The sequence below is a fragment of the Rhopalosiphum maidis genome, chromosome 3, assembly GCF_003676215.2.
Source record: "Rhopalosiphum maidis isolate BTI-1 chromosome 3, ASM367621v3, whole genome shotgun sequence".
Lineage (NCBI taxonomy): Eukaryota > Metazoa > Arthropoda > Insecta > Hemiptera > Aphididae > Rhopalosiphum > Rhopalosiphum maidis.
The window spans coordinates 56583954-56603159 of NC_040879.1; the positions used below are offsets into that span (position 1 = coordinate 56583954).

General features: G+C 29.8%; 1 protein-coding gene across 2 annotated transcripts in view; it reads right to left on the reverse strand.

Annotated features, from left to right (window-relative positions):
- Positions 1 to 12686, reverse strand: part of LOC113556710 (proton-coupled amino acid transporter-like protein pathetic) — a 37645-nt gene extending 24959 nt beyond the window's left edge. For both annotated transcript variants that reach the window (XM_026961822.2, XM_026961821.2), the window contains exon 1: positions 12169 to 12686. The gene's annotated coding sequence lies outside the window, so the exon portion shown is untranslated. The remainder of the gene's footprint in view (positions 1 to 12168) is intronic.
- Between the last annotated feature and the right edge of the window lie 6520 nt (positions 12687 to 19206).

A 19206-nucleotide genomic window follows, 5' to 3' on the forward strand; every position in this document is an offset into this window, starting at 1 on the left:
AAATACATAACGTCGCGTCGATACAATATACACCCGTGATGATGATTGAAATAATATTATGCATAACGATGATGTTGTATTGTATATATATATATATATATATATTATTAATACATTATTATACTATGTAATACCTAAATAATAATAATAATCATATAAAACGCGTGTTTAGAACGATTTTGCAAATCTGATATAAATTTTGGCCAACAGTGATTTTGTAGGAAATTCAACGAAATCGGAAATTCTCATTCTATGGCTTGTGCGCTAGTGACCCTTATAAAAAAAACTTACAACAGTAGTATTATCGTATTGTTCCGCCGCCGCATAGTATCTCGTATTAAGTATAATAAAATATTATATAATATATTATTATTATTATTATTATTATTATTACTATAACTCATTATACCTAGGATATTCCTACTCCACATTATTGTACGTAAATATCGTATCGTCATTATACGTATCGTACTTGCGGCTTATTGATTTAACGGCGGCGGTGCTTATTGAATATTAACGGCGGCATTGACGTGACCTTAACACACATACATACGATTTCGCGCCGGTTGTTTGACGACCGCACGACGACGGGCACGATATAGAAGTATTTATGAAGTTATAGACGTTGTTTAACGACGCGCGCATTATACACACGTATTAATATACACCTATTATATACCGCGGCTACTTAACTACGGCGGCGTCTCATTAATAATTAATAATAATAATACTCAATATACCTAAACGGGTAGAGGTACATACAGTATATACTCGCTATTATTATATTATATATATATTATTATAACTAGACCTGCTGCACCGGAACTACTTATATACGTTACACCGCACAACGAATTATATAAGACGTATCGTAGATGCTATTGTATATAATATTATGACGGGTAAACGTATACTGTACTTAAACCTTTATAGTGATTATATGCCGTCGCGGCAATTTATTGTTTATATTATAGGTAATATTATTATAATAATCTATTATACTCGCATTTCAACTATGATGACCATTATCGGCTATTTCGTGCATTATTCTGATATTAGTAGTTAATATATACTATTGATAAATCGTTAAATTAATTAATTTACTTATAGGTAGATAAGTAAGTAATACTGTCCAACAGGATTTACTGTCTCACATAATTTGTTCATTTTAAACTTGATATTCATATTGCATATAATTATGTGGTGTGTGTGTCTATATTGTATATTTTTATAAATTTACAGTCACCGTTTAGATAGGTACGTTTCCGTGTTAATTTATAAGGTGCTTTGCCTTAATTGTAAATATAAGTATTATGTATTCTATAATATTATGTAGGTAATAACTAATAACTGAAGAAATAATAAACGATGTAACGACGACAACTGTGGTAATTGGAAAATTATATATATACGCGGGCGTGAAGTGACACGGCTTTTACGACCATTATCGTCATTATTCTGTTATTATAGTTATTACAACAATAATAATATTGTTCAAAATAAATCGGCTTATTGTCCTCAACTATTGTCTTCGTCGTGAAAAAACAATCAACGACGGCGACAAAGATGACTCCGCCAACCAAAATGTGGCTTTATCATCTAGTCATGAATAAATTCTATTGGCTATGATGATATAATATCTACAGCGAATAACAGATGCGTGGGAGCTTTAATCCCCGTTTGTTAGTTGCCCTTCATACCTACATAAACATATCTCATAACCCCACAAAAAATTATGCACGGAAAGTAAAATTACAAACAATAATTTAATGATATACCTAAATTATACGTATTGAAATAGGTTAATCATAGATTTAAACAGATTTAAAATCAATTGATAATCTCAACGAAATAATCATTTCTATTATTAAAATGACATATGTACATACGAATATAATAAAAACCGAAGAAGACAGTCTTCGCAATATAATAGGTTTCGAGTGTACCTATCGACATTGATGAGTAGGTCATTGTAATGGATGTGTTGAATTTGAATTCAATAATAAATCATTGCATATGAAAATTAATTCTGAGCGGAGACGATGTGTCAGCCTCTATTCTAATTGTATTTTATAATTTATTTATATTACTATGGTAATTTATTTTTCTATTAGTAATATGGTAAGTTATACTAATTATTTCTAATCATATCGGATGTACCAATTATATAATAATTATATTGATATTATATATATAATAATATTGTTTATATTAATAAATCATTACCGATATACCTTGGAACAGTGCAATTAGGTTCATGGTATAAATGGTTTAAAATTGGTTTAAATATTTTAAACATTCTATAGTAGGAATAAAGACAATTATTTTAAGTTTTTTCAATTTAACAAATTAAACAAAACCGATATTATCCAAAACTGGTATTGCATAAAAATTCTCGTTTTTTTATGTAAATATTTTTTATTTGTTTTAAATATTTTTAAAAATAATACAATCTTATTGGGAATTTCCCACTTATAATCCCTTATAACTTTTAAAACAAAAAACTAAACTTTTTTTTTGGTACACCAACTATAGATCCAATTGACAATTATTACCAGAAATCGTCCTCAATATTGACGATACTTATACTAGGTACAGTTATTAATATATATTTATAGCTTAATGTTAACTATTCATCATATTAAATCAATAATATTTATTATATATTATTGATTTAATATATTATATGTAATATAAATAATTATACCTAATATCGTATATTATATTACATTATTACGTATAATAGTAGATATTTAATTACATTTTTTTTAATTCAACAGTAAGCATAAATATGTGCGCACAGGGGCAATATAGGCAGGAATTGCTGCACTAAAACATTTTTTTTGATGGTCCGTGATAGTAGGTAATATTAAAGACCCTTATAACGTATAAGTAAAGTTATAACTACTGTCACCTCCTTAATACGTTTTCACAAATAATGGATTTACTTATTGCACGAGTTAATGACATTGTATTAAAAAAATAGAAAAATAAGAATATTTAATTAATTTATCAACAGAAAAATAATTTATTATTATTGTACTGTAAATTGTAATTGAATAATTACAATATATAATGTAATGTATGATATAAATATATATATATATATATATTCATTTTTATAAATATTGTGTATTTTCATTTATTTATTATTTTTAGTTAATAAAAGATTAAATGCATACATTAAACCAATTTAAAGTTGCTTATTTTTTAAGAGATAATTATTTATATTGTGTAAGAATAAGATTTCATTGTGAAACTGAAATCAAGTAAAAGAGTGGTTTTATTTTAGACTGGCTTTTATAAAAAAAAAAAAAAAAAATAGAAAATGAACCATATTACATCATGCTACACCTTGAACCTCTACAAACTGTACACGCCCATAATTACTAGCTTAATATTAAAAATGTGTAATTTTATTATATTCTCAATTTAAAATTTAGCAGGTATTAGCTAGGTCATTACAAATCATGGAAATAATAGAAAAAAATCTAATCTAAATAATTATGACAGCTTCATAGTTTATTTAATATTGTGCATAAAAACTATGATAACAATTTTTTAAGTATAAATTATTTATCACGCCACATTTAGGTCTATACAACCATCCAGAATCAAAACGTAAATTGTATTTTTCGTTTAAACGGTTGGTGTGCTTTCAGTATTTTTTAGAAAGAAAAAGCTAAAATTTAGTAATTTATAATTTGTTTTTGGAATTATTAACTTTATTTTTTTTCGTTAATGCGTTAAACAATTTAACAGAAATTAATGTACAATTTTTTTTTTTAACAATATAGGTATACAACATAATAATGATATAAATATATAAATACAATTTATCACATTAGAAATTATGAGGAATTTATTAATATCAAAAGTTTATCAAAAGTGCCTCTATAAAAAGAAATAGTAATAATAATTAAGTAAATAAACATCAAGTAACATAAACAGGTGTTTCATTAATATTCATTGATATATTTTTTTAAATCTATAATGTTAAATTATTTTTATCGAATTTTAAAATATAATTTATAATTACATGATGTGGGGCCCGTGTATTCATGGTCTTTATAAGGTGTAATGAATGCGGATGCAGATGCTCTAGGTAATACATTGACGGCTAAATAAAATCCGTGCAACTCATATAATGTTGTCGCCTGATAAAATTTGCATATTGTTATACTCCACGGCCGCCAATAACAATTGCTTTTTATTCAGTTTATTATACCATAATATTGTTCATACCAATTATGTGTATAGGACTTATATTTCAATGTAAATTGCATTTATTTCTGAGAACCTGCTCATTGTTTTCTAATAATATGTTTTTTAAAAACGGAAATTTATGCATTTTTCAATATTTTTATTATTTTACTGCAAAATTAAATACCAATAACATTACTTATTTACAATTTAAGCTGATTTTTCAACTATAATCTATATACTTAATTTAATTTCGGCGCATAATATATATGAAAGTTTACTGTATTTTTTAGAAAAATAAAGATGTAATGATATCATAATTCTATTGAGTAAATATTAAATTAATTACATTAAAAAAATTTAAAATTGATTTTTTTATTTAATTTCTTAGTAAAAATTTTTTTTAATTGATTTAAATAAAATTATAGTAAGACTGAACAAAAATATTTTTCCGCATTTACCACGTCATGGTAATTTTTACACTGTAAATATTGAAGATTTTCTTTTATTTTACAATTTTAACACAATATTTTTTTAATTAACCTTAATTTGTTTCAAAACTAATAAATGTAATGACACAGCTTAACATTAAGCATATAAGTGCTCTAACATATTCGTCAACATCGTAGCACTAACCTAACCTAATCTGCACCAAACCTTTGTGGCTTACTATAGTGATTTTAATTTTATATATGAAAATAGTGCATAAAATAAAAGCTTGTTAAGTCAAATAAATATTTACAAAAAACTGATTTTTAAAATATTAAATCTGAACTCATTGGATATATATATTTATTTATGTAATATAATTAAAATAATTATTTTTTAGTATATTTTTATTATATATTATATTCTTTATACACAGTTTATTATAGTTGTACACTGATAAGTTAATGTGTGTTAAATAATATAACTTTTATAAGCATTATTTATATAATGATTACTGAACTAAACTTAGATGTATAAACTTACAATTTATTATTTTTATTATATTATCAAACAGGAATATCCATGTAAGAGTACCTATCACTATTTCAACTGTAGTCATGTGTAGTAAGTACCCCATTTGCACTTTCTACATAGGAAATGTTCTACACCTTTGAAATTAAAATAATAATAAAAAAAAACATTTGAAAATAAATAGAAGAAAATATTTAAAAAAAATAAACTCTTGTTTAATGTTATACAATATAAAAGTTAGTATTTAATTTCTAATTAAATTCTTTGAGGATTAAAAATAAAAACGTTTGTTCGTATTTTTATATTGCATGCTGACTGGGTGCACGAGTCTATAATATAACAGTATAATTTTAGTCTATAGGTTAGGTTAGGTTAAGTGAAAACGATACGAACAAATAGAAGAGAAAACGAAACTATCCACCTATATTTTATGAACATTGTACTAGGTATATAAAAATATAATACGCCTGTAGCGTTTCACCAAAACGATAATCACGTATAAAATACACAAATACACAATGCAGCGGCGCTGATCATCAAACGGCATTCGGATACCAACAATCAAAATAATTATTGTTACAATCGGATATAATATCATATTATTATTATTATAAATGTTTTTAAGCCGTGATAGATGCAAGTTTTTGCGTGTATTTTTCATGTGCGCACGCATACGGAGAAATTTGTCAAATTGGCTTCCCGCAGACGTGCCGCCGCCGGTGCTTCCAAACTTCATTATTGTTACCTGGCGACGACTTTAGGGTTCCACGTCTACATCAAAGAGTTAGTAAACAGAAGTATGTTCATTTCGTGAGCAACCTTTTGTGTATATTCGTGATCCGGTGTAACCCGATCCGGTCTAATACGTAAGTTACAGTTAGTTGCTTACTGTGAAACATGTAAGTGTATAAATCACTATAGTAACAATGTATCATATGATGAGACATATAGCAACAGGTAAAATAATTAATATTGAGAAACGATATTGAATGAGTCCTGAATATCCATAGAAATCGGAATTGAATGAAATTGATTTTCCTACTGAGAACAAAAACATCGCTATCGTCCTATCGAGATGGAAAACCATCATAATTTAGACATGATATTTTGTGGTTAAAAAAACCGATTTCATGCTGTATATAAACAATATTCTTCTCTTCTCCTCATATCACGCGTATATATTTCCTATTATTGTGTTTCTGATATTATTATAATAATACAATCGCGTCACAACTTTATTATAATATTTCAAAAAATAATAACGTATGTTTTACATAGTTCATTATTGTACCTATTATATATATATATATATATATATTATGTACATAAGACAAATTGTTAAATAATAAGCAATTGCCGCTTATATTATATCGTTATATTTTTCATAATAATAAACGTCCGCACATTGTGTGCCATTGTGGTTCGCCCTCGCTACGGTGCGTTTATTTGTTGTTTATATTATCATATTATTAGGTAGGTTATATGGTCGGTCGTTGTTTTTGTTTACACGCAGAAAACCACTCAATACACGATGATGCTTTTATTTTTTTGTATTTACCATTATTATTTACGTTTTACTTTTAAAATTCGTTTTTTTTTTTTATTATTACTATTATTATTATTATTATTATAATAAACTCGGCGGCGGCGGCGGCAGCAACAATCACTTGTTTGGGCGCGAGCGAGGGCACGAGCGCTGCAGCTCGCGATCGCGATCGCTCGACCGCAACGGCGGTGCGTCGTTATAATATCGGCGTACATGCGATCGCGACCACGTCTTGCCAACGCCGGAGTGTTACCTATATACTCGATTCGGTTTCACCTTGGCCCGTCGGCGAGGACACCGCAGCCGGTCCCCGCCGACACCGCCATCGCCACCGCCAACAGCAGCCACGGCCAAGAAATCGTACACCGTCGCATAATAATAATAATAATAATAATAATAAAAATAATAATAATAAAAATAAAAAATATAATAATAATTTAATATATACATCATTATATTATTATTATTATTATTTAATATTATATGCCACACGTATAGGTCGTAATGTCTGTGTGTGTGTGTAGATACATTATATTATAGTTACAATTTTATTACATTATAGTTGTGCGTATACCTACCTATTACGCGACCATTATATTATTATTATACTTGTTATTATTATTACGATTAAAACCATTACGACGACGATTATTATTACTATTATTATTATATTCTCGTTATCGGCGGCGGCGACAACGACGATAGTCGCCCTTCGATCGCGGCTGATGAAAAACCGCGAAATCTGAACAATAATTACGACGATAATCGTAATAATTCATAATGATTGGAACTCGGTAGTAGGTGGTGTAGATATAATAACAATAATAATAATATCATGTAACGTCGATATTGGGCGCGCCTATATAATATAGTCGTGTGAATAGTATTTTTCATACTTTCGCGCGTATGCACACTTATCAGCCGCGGTTTTCTTTCCTTACCTTTCCATACCTTAATATAATTATTATCATTACTGTCTACATTATATACTCTCGTACATAATAAGGAGTAATAGGGTGAAGGTACATGACGTGTGTATGTGTGTGTATGTGAGAGAGTAAAATAGTAGCTCATAGGGAAATTTAATATCTTATAGGCCATAAGTGCATAAGCCCATAAGTTATATCTATGTAATATATTATGTGTATAGTAATAATCTCTCGTATGCCTAACTCAAATATAGTCGTGTGTCGAAAATAATTGACGGCAAGAAACTGGTTCGCGAACGCATTACTATTTTGTATAATATATTTCACATATAGGCGCGCGATTGACAACAAATTTGGTCGGTGATCTATTTTTTCATTTAATGATAGGTGTATATATCTACGAAATTACAAATTCACTCACAATAACGATAATTAATAATATACAAGAGTTTAATATGATGAAGTTGTAATAACATGTTATAAGTAACCATAACCCATGGCACATGTGAGTATTGGGTTGCGTTCGTGTGCAACAGGTATGCTGCAGCCTGTAGTAAAAGTATAATATACATCAGGAATATATTGATTTCGATGTTGTAAAAATATGAGTTCGATGGCTTAAGATTTAAAAACTGTCATTATATTGAGAAAATTATAAAATATTAAAATTATTTGATAATATTATATTATCTACTTGTGTATAAAAAAAAATTATCTATATTCTATACTCTATACGTATTTTTTGTTGAGTTATTGTTATGCGCAGTATATTTGAACCAAGATAATAATAATATACAAATAATATAAATATATTATAGTTTTTTTTTTTCAAGGAATATTAATATGTAAGATTATAATGTATTTCGAAATTTTCGAAATTTTGACCGTCGAAAATACTATAATATATTATGTTGCATATGGACAGGTCATCAATATTCAGTGTGTGCATACAAGACACAATCACTACAGCCAGTACAGCCTCAATTTAATAGTAGTTTTCTCCGTATTATGACTGCTATATCTTTGTCGCCATCATTATTACATGGGTAGACATTAAAACGAGCTATGGCTTGTCCAAGTGGCAAGTGATGGCGACTATGAAACAGCAAAAACGCTGCAGTAGGCATATATAGTTTATTGTCAAATTTAAATATTCAAATGCATTTATGAGATTATACAGACGCCGCTATAATGTATCAATCGGACACTCATATAACGATTCCGGATTTCGAATAGTGGTATTTCTTGATTTCATATAGCGGTAAAGCTATTATGAAATTCAAAAAAAAAAAAGTATGAGCGTCACACCAACACGCGCCTACCCGTTACAACGATAGTAGGTACGAAATGTTTACAAAAGTTGCACAATGCACGACTTTATATAGGCGTAGTGCGTACTATTATAATATTTTAATAACGTGTGCGCGCCTATAATTTATTGTTGGTATTAAAAAATACGATAATAAAAAAATTAAAAAAAAATACAGGTCGAAGAACGTCGAAAATGGCCTAGTATTTACTATTTACATCACACACAGCCGCGTGATGAATATACGACAAACACGTATGAAACAACAACTTTGACGAAAACTGCCTATCAATTTACATCACACGCACATAATAATGATAATGTACTATGTATGATTATGGTGGTGACCGGACAACAACACACAATTTCCAACGAAAACGGACAATTAATTTACATCATACGCATGCGAGTATAAAGACTATTCGATACGAAATCTATACACGAATAATAATAACAATTTTAATGAACAATACAATATGTCGCACAAACATCACCATTAAACATAATGATGATTGACGATGATGATGATGACTACGGGCGTAAAATCATCCACTATTGGTTATTTGGCCTTTACCGCGCCATTATACCTAATTTTCATAATATTTTTAAGTCTTCTCAAATTGTACAACTCATGTACAGTATCTATTATGTATATAGTAGGTACCAGTATGTATAATATTATATTATATACCTATGCAAATTATGTCGACAAGATATTATTTAAATACGAAATGTCACGAATAATGTAAGTATATTATTACCGGCCCGCTTATTGTGTTCCGTCGCATAATTTACTTTCATCTAATATAATGCCCACGTTATTATCTTTCAAAACGCACGCATAGAAGCACACAATTATATGCTCGCACGTGCTAATCAAAACATTTCACGATTCTATACAACTTCTTGTAAATAGCAAGACCATGGTTTTTTCCGCAAATCCTCTCGCGAAATCGTTGATATTCAAAATCCAACTGGAATCAGGGCCGGAATTAAATATTATATTACATTTCCGAGGGGACGTGAGATCGCGGTTATTGGTCAGTGAAACTGCGATGACTCAAACTCAATAAATTCCAACTGAATAAAATTGTCCTCACAGAGCTCGAAATATGTAATTATTTTCACTATAATTCCATGTAATATCTTATTTTATGATTCTAAAATGATTCAAAAATCAATATACACACCACACAAATATAATAGTTTTACTAATGAGATAAAAATAAGATGTATTAAATCTTATAATTTGTATTAGATATTGTTTTATCTAATCAAACCTAACCTTAATTAATAATTTCACTATTTTATTTAGTGTCTTAATCATATTAAAATAATTATAATAAAATAGCTAAATCAATAACTATATTAACTCGAATATAAATACATACTAAATATTAAAAATAAATTGTATTTAATACAACTTTAATTCAAACAAAAATTTATTTAGGCCACGTATAAAAATTTGTTTTAAACAAGTTATCAGATTAATAACTTTATTCAGGAATTTTTATTAGAAAGTTCTTCAAGTTTCTTTAATTCAACTTAAAGAATTATAACAGATTATATGCTCCCGTATTTATTTATTTAAGTATATTTTAATAAAACATCTTAGTATAATTATTTATGTTTTAAAAGTAATTTTATTTTATTGATATTATGTATTATTATTTATTTAGGTTCATTTAATAGTCACGCGTATCATACGTGTATCTTTATATACGTACGCAAAACATTGTTTAAGTTCATACGTGACACTTGACGATCGAAACACACGTGCGGAAGAAAATGCGCGACTGTATAACGGGCCTGCAAACTTTTTTAATGTTCGCTAAATAATCCATAAAAAAAAAACTAGATACTTTATTTAAAAAATAATAATATTATGGTAAAGTAAAGATTTTAAATAAAATGAAAATTATGTTATAATTGTTATAACTCTGTATAAATACAATAATTAGATACCTCTTGTTACAATTATTGTGTAACTACATGAAAAATAATTTCAACCCAATGTAAGGTCTCCTTTATTAGAAGTTCTATTCCGTAGTTGTTCACATATTCAATTAAAAAATAATATTTTATCTTATCATTGGTTCAAAATCATCAGTACAACTATAAAAGATGGTATTTTCAATGTATTTTTCCCTTTAAACCTAACACGAAAAGAACTGAAAGAATCGGTTTTAGACTGAAAGCAGACCAGAGTCCATCATAATTTCTTTTATGAACTGAAATTGAAATATATATGTGCAGTTCTTTAGGTTTCAAATTTCAATAGATATTCTTCGATCTATTTACACTGAATAATAGTAATAACTAAAATATAGTAAAAGTCTAAAATTTAAATAATGAAAATATTATTATTGAATATCAATAGTATCGTATTATTATGTGTCCTACAGATTTGTAATGATAAATATAAATTAAAATGAATCGATAATAAATCCGATATTATATTATTGGATTAAAATAGATATTATAGATTGCAGATACTCATCGGAGATGGAAAAAATTATAGTATACCTATAATAATTTATTATTTCCAAAAGTAAAAACAATTCGTAGGTTATGTAGTATTAGAGTCGTCATCTGTTATGTGCTAGTATCCAGTAGCAATAATGAGTAATGTATATAGTTATAACATATAATATATTATTACCAAAATCTTAATATTTCAACATTAAATGAGGGTTATCCAAGTGGCAATTGTATTTAAAATTCTTAAATTTCGAATCGAATAGCATAACGAGACTACTATAAAATAAATGTTCACATCTGTGTGTAATAGATAGAACAATATTATTTTTAATTTAAGAGATAGTAGTATTATTAATATTATACCATTGATACCTAACCTAACATCTGAAAGACAGTAGACTAAAATAGCAGTCATTAATTCAAGTTAATTAAGAAGTCAATTTTCTTTAATAAATGAAATACCTACTCGATTTAAAAAATAATATAAAATAAAGTAACTGAAAGTAACTGAAAGCATTAAAAATTAAATTGCATGTTTTTGAGAACCCGTAAAATCCAAACCAACATTTTTTTTTGTCAACCGTACCGAAACGAAACCGTTAGAACGATAAATGATAGCTTATACACATGACACATTAAATAATAATATATATCGATAATGATGACAATTCGCACAGAAGCTGCATAATAATAATAATAATAATAAGATAAAATTAAAACACAAAATGCGTAATAGATACCTTGAGCTGATGGTGCAGGCGATTTTGCGCCGGGTTCCACGACTATTCGCCTCAATCGTCACTGTGCAGTTGGTGCTCTCGTCTCGGGCGCCTGATGCTTTCGCTACGAGCACGCCGTGTACCGCTCGTATGGTATATCTGTACAGCGGCTGCTGCTGCTGCTTCCGCAATGCGTAAACGCACCGTCGTCGTCGTCTTCCGTTACGCTAAAACTAGTCGTGCGCAGCGCTATTGATCATTCTTTGTAGTCAGTGCAATAATATAATATTATGATGGTAGATCGGAGTGCATCTAATGCTACAACGGTCGGGTATATGAAATGCGTGCAAGACGAGATGCGTGCTGATACTATAGCGTCGAGATGCAGCGGCGGAGATCGAGAATTTCGCGCTGGACAGCTGCATATGTGGTGCTGGAAGTATTGATGATGTTGGCGCGATGACTGCTGCGACTGCAATGCGATTGCTACTATATAGTGTGCGGGACCGGATAAATGAATGATCGACGAAAACAGAATATAATATAGAGCTAGATATGATCTATACGTGTACGAGCGGTGACGGCGGCGAATCGGCGAGTCGGAAGGACTTTCGTCAGCGGCGACTACTGTTGTGGATGCGATGGAGGTGGTGCAGGTGGCGGCGGTGGAGGTGGCGGTCGCCGATGACCGTGGTGGCGGCCGGTCACTATATAATAATTTAATATCACATGTATATATATAATAACAACATGTATATATAATATATATATATATTTAGTCACCATATATACACAATAGCTAGGTATATTGCATATAGGCACACACTGCAGGTATCACTGTGTTATTATACCTACGCGATTACGAGAACTAAAATATACGATATAATGTAGAGCTAACGCCCGCGCAAATCATTATTAAAGTTACCAACGTATTATAATCGACAGCACACTCGACCTATAACGATCTTTGTATAATATTATTATTATTATAACAACTTTGACTAAATATATTGCCCAATTATACTTAGGCACGACGGTGGCGGTAATATCGATCAATATTAATTGATCGAGTGAGGGCCACCTATATATAGGTACGTTGCGCACATACGTAAGTACTCGCATACTATCATTACTCGTGTCCATGTACACACGCATATAGGCTATAATGTAATGTATAGTGTGTACACACGTACGTGATCATTGTGTGAGCGCGCGCGTGGTACTAAACACTGCATATTATTGTACACCTACCATCGACGACGATAAGAAATGGCACATTATTACATTAAAATGAATTAGCACGTGCGATAAACCTGTACCAATTGACCCAGTGTCTTATTGTATTCAATTATCGCATGGTATCTGTACTGCGCGAATTGCCGTACACGCATGTATAATAGAATAGAGAAACCAGAAAGTGATAACAACGGAGCCGCTTTGATTTGCCGCCAGTTTAAATCTACATTATACGGTTTATATCGTCATACAGTCGTTTGAATAGTTCGATATGTATACTTTAAGGTATTATATAACAACATTATTATGCAAATCTCAGAATAATCCGATGCAGGTAAAACAAAAAACAAAGTACATATACGACGACGACTTCTAAAATGTAAAAAGACATTATAATGACATAATGACAATTGTATTACTGTGTCTCGCGGCTAACAGTGAAGTTTATCGGTAACAGTATAGTCTTTAAAAAGGTCAGCTAGCCACAATAATATTAAAATGATAACATCGTAAATTATATATATAGCAACTGAAATGAGTCTCGTGTTTATATAGTGCAAATGACATATTATATAGTCAAGATAGTCGCAAAATATAAACACTTATAAAAGTCTTAAAATATATTATTTAAATATACATTAAAAATTATTTTGATAAATAAATAGCATCTAAAATAAGAATGATTACGTTATAAATATATCACATAGACAATACTTAAGTCGATGTATGAGTGTACACTCAAATACCTACTCGATCAACCCGCAGTCACTTCGGTAGTGCGTGAAAGCTTTCAAGTAAACAAATAGTATCGTTTTAATAAACACTATAAAAAATACTCAAAAATAGTCCAAAAAAAAAAAAAAACAATAAATGAACTAAAAACTAAAAAACTAAAAAATGCCTAATTATACAAAACAAAAAATAGTAAACATAATATTATTTTCATTTGTCGAAGTACGAAATAAATTATTTATATATAGCTGGCCTTTTTTTACGAAGCGATTGCGCAGCAAACCAAATATGTAAATGTTAAGACGTTTCTCTGCCCATTGTCAGATATAGCAACACTACTAGTTTCGTCCTTAAAAAAAAAAAATTTAATTAAAATTTTTAATTTTATAATAAATTTATTCAAATTTTGATTTTTAGAGCTTTTAAATATAACTATTTAAAACCATTTTTTTTTAATTTTCGAGATTTTATTATAGTCTTGTGACGATACATACTTGTCTTCTATTTTCAAATGAGAACTCTTTATTTTTGTTATTAATTATTTAGTAGATATTTTTTTGAAAATATTTATGTTGTGTATATTTATGTATATCTGATTAGCTTAATGGAACCTAATTCAAAATTTAATCGATTAGTTTTTCAGCTATAAATATTCATGCTATAAGAATAATATTACTTGGTTTTAAAATAAAAAATAGATGTAAGTCAGATTTAGTATTTGTTAGTATATTTGTTAAACTTGAACAGTTTAAAAAAATTATAAATGTTTATTAAAATTTAAAACCACCTTTGATCCATGTATACTTCAAACCATTATTATCATGGATCTATTATCCTTAGTACACAAAGTTATATAACTCAAAAACTAATCATTCGAATTTTAATTTTAATTCATACAGATTTTCAAAAAAATTATCCACTAAAAAGCTTATAGTATAAAAGGAGAGGGAACTCTTATTTGAAAAATAGGACATTTCTTAACTAGTTCAAAAGATCTGAATATTTTAAAATGTGTAGTGTTGGAAAAATTGGGATGATCATGCTTGATAAATCACCTTGCGTGTATTATTATTGTTATTTTATTACATATAATATCATGCCTTATGCAATATGCGTTATATCGATATATTAAGCTCCGGAACAACTTTGAACACCAAATTGTATATAAGCAGGTAAATCTCGTAAAGTTTATTATATATTATGTAAGGTATCTATAATTTATAGCAGAAATCATTTTATCATGACTACAGTGATTCTGGATCCATTAGACTATATTCCGATAACCCTATAAGACAGAGGACTTCTATAGTAGTTGTATACTTGTTTTGGACAATCGTAAAAAAAGGCCGGTTGTAGAAACAAATTTGTTTCGTATTACAATGACAAAGTCAAATAATGTATATAATATTAGGTTGACTATTTTACTGTTATTACTAATAATCACTCCTTATGAAATAAAAATATATCTCAAGAGTTTTAAAATATGGTCTTTAAGTATATTTGTATATTATTTAAAAATTCCAAAAACAGATTTTGAACAACTGCATTAAATCGAATAAGAAGAAATATAAAAGGAGTGAGCATGTGTTTGGCATATCACCTTATCTAATACAATATACTGTATAGAATTATTGCGATTTGTGAGTCACATAATATTAATACGTCTCTTGCAGCAAATCCGCATAGCATTACAGTCACACAACACTTGCGGTGGCGTGTAAAATTCGTTCGCGCGCCGGCTGCAGGTTGTAGACATCGCGGGTGTGGTGACCGCAGGCCGGCGGGCGGCCGAAAGTCTACCGGACACGCAGTGCCTGGCCATCACAGTGGCCGCTCGCGATGACCGTCAAAACAGTGCAACGATCGTTCGCCGGCCGCGGGTACTTTCGCCACCGCACGCCGACGAAGCGTCCCTGATCTACGCGCGGTCACTCCGCGGAGAGTAAATTATGAACGTGTTATATATATATATAATAATAATAGCTATACATATAACGTGTACGTGCGATATCGTTAAAAAATCGCGGTGACTACATGTGGGTGCGGCGGGCGGCCCCGCGAGTCGTATTTTTGCACGCTGTCCGCGATCCGATCGCATTTCGGCCGGTCGCGGGACGTTTTTATCTCCGTCATATAATAATAGTAATAAAAAAAAATTCGTTATTTATTTCCGCCCGTCCGTTCGCTCGTCCGCCCGCCCGCCCGCCCAGTGCAAGTATAACGAGCACCGGTGTATAGTAATAATAAATAGAGAAAAAAAATCGCGCGCGCAACATTCGCCAATTACCGCGGCGGTGGCTGTAATTACACACACACACACACACACACACCGGTCGTTTTTTTTCGCGGTAAACGACGCGGCGGCGACGTTTAGCATTGACCCCGTCGCGCCGTGGTCGTCGTACCCTGTGCGGCGGAAACACGTCGACTTCACGGTCGCCACCGCCGCTGCCTCCGTTGTTATTTTTGCAGTTTTTGCGTTCGCATAATAATATGATTATGTTATTTATTGTATCGCGGAGACGCGTGTGGTTCAATACGACCAGGGCCGGATTTCGGTATATGTGATAATGGCCTTTGAGCGGAATAATATATTGATGGGGCCCCCAAATAAAATATCTACAGGACAATGCATTTTTTGATTACCTATTAAATAATGCTTAATATTTTCCACTACTTTTTCAACGTTTTACAATGGTAAACTTATTATTGAATTTTCACGATAATTCATCGAAAGAACCGTCAAATCGGGTAAGTAATATCATAATGATACAAAGTTGCGTTAAAAAAATAGAAATTTCCTAAACAATATATTGTGACTTAAATAAATAATAGAAATAATAGTTTTAAGTAGTTAGGTAGGTAATGATTAAAATGAAATGCCTGGAAGTTTTTTTGATTCAATTTTCGCAACTCAATTAAGACAAAAAAACAAAAAACCTTTCTCATCTGGATACTATAGACATCGCTGCTCATTTGTTTGAATGGTATAATTAGTGATCACTTTATGTACGGCCCATACTGATCCTTTTTACGGTTAGATAAAAATATACATATCAAAATGCAGACACTTTGTACTATTAAAAAATATAGTAAAAAGAATATTATATTATATAAACACATCTGGAGTCATGATAAACTTTAAATTATACTAAAATGTTTCTATGATTTCAACTAAATCGAAACTAAAACATGTCTATTGTAGTATTGTCTACAATAGTTTTGACTATATTATATATCGATCACATTGTACTATTTATCATGTTTATGTTTTGAACATTTTTAATTGTATATTTTTAATATTATTTGTCATAACTGCGTGTATTATTAGATATCAAACAATGTTTAAATCTCATAGTACTTAATAACATTTTTAATATAATTTATCATGGCTTGTATTAGTATTACTTTATAGGTATGTAATAAGTATACTATATAAGACACATTTATATATATATATAAGTATATAATAGTGTACAGTGTCCACATTCTGAAATGTTCATTTTTACACGATTGTACAAACTGTTCTAAAACCATTTGAATACGTATAAGTATATTATATGCATTAATACAATAATAATATGTAAAATATAAAAATAAATCTTATTTTTTTTCTACGAAAACTTAATTTCAGTAATTTGAAATCCATATTATATATATTTTTTTAATTTTTGTCAATTTAAATTGATTACTTTTTCATGCTTATCTATTATTAAATATATTCAAAACTATGAAGCCTTCGGCGGCTGCTCATTCAGCCCTCTCCTAAATACTGCCCTATATACAACAATTAACAACCAATGGCCGTATCAGGAATACGCGATATTATTTTTATACAAATAATATATTTACCAGAAACAATGCTCATCGGCTGTTATTATAATATTCTTATTATTTTATTAATCGGGCGTACATTGTACAGTAAAATAAACAATAATAATATTCTCGTTTATTCACTCGTACGAGGGGTTTAGCATGTGCCGCCAGTCACCTTGACAAGGACGCTGCTGCTGCACGACTGCAGTACTCGTGAATGTCACGCAAAAATAATATATATTTTATGATGATTTATTAAATTCCACGTTTTTTGCAGATAGTTTAATATAGTGTTTGAATTATCGTCTCGCATAATCCGTGCCGTTCATATCTTCGTCGTTACAATAATAATGCATTAGGTACATATATTATTATTATTGCAGCACTATACAGATTATTTTTTAATAATTATTATAATATTGTTATATAATATGTGTAATGCATTCAATTAAACCGCCGCCGACGCTGAGTAAATAATATAGCTGTACAATATAATAATAATCGGTCGTCATCGACAATTATTATTTATTATATAATACAATATAATATTATTATTTTTAAAATTGCCTCCGCCGCCCCCGTCACAGGCATCGCCGCGTAAACGGTGTAGTGTGGATGGTGATCAAGGGGGTAAACGACGGTCACGTGACCTACATACTTATAATGAGCGTACAAATCGACTAGGGCAATTAACAATAATTGCGATGTGATTATATTGAGACAGTTAAGTATATGGATAATGGAAAAAAAAGTAAATATTAATAATAATAATCTGTCCGTAGGTATTACTTAGTTGTTAGTTATCAATTATAAATTATTATATTATTGTATACGCAGTACTACGCTTGTATACAATCGTACGGATATTTCAGTCTGGCGCAAGACGTAGTTATAGATACGACTACTGTTTTATCCTGGATTTCACGACATTGTATGATTTTGTGATTTTTATGTACGGTATACACAATAATATAATATAATGTTTTGAAATACTATATAGGTTCTCTTACTTACATAAAACAGTCACTATACATATGATTGTCACACAAAATACCGACGCATCATCGTACGAATTTATTATCGTTCATGATCATGAATAATTCACGGGAGTTTTACTGTACAGGAAAAAATATTTTTATTCAATAAATATTAGGTGTACTCCATAAATACTAAATGAATGCCATTTGAACATTTATTATGACTTACAAATTACCGGGAAACAATTATTCTGAGTGAAGAATATTTTTTACCAAAACATAGTATTAATAAAGTTAG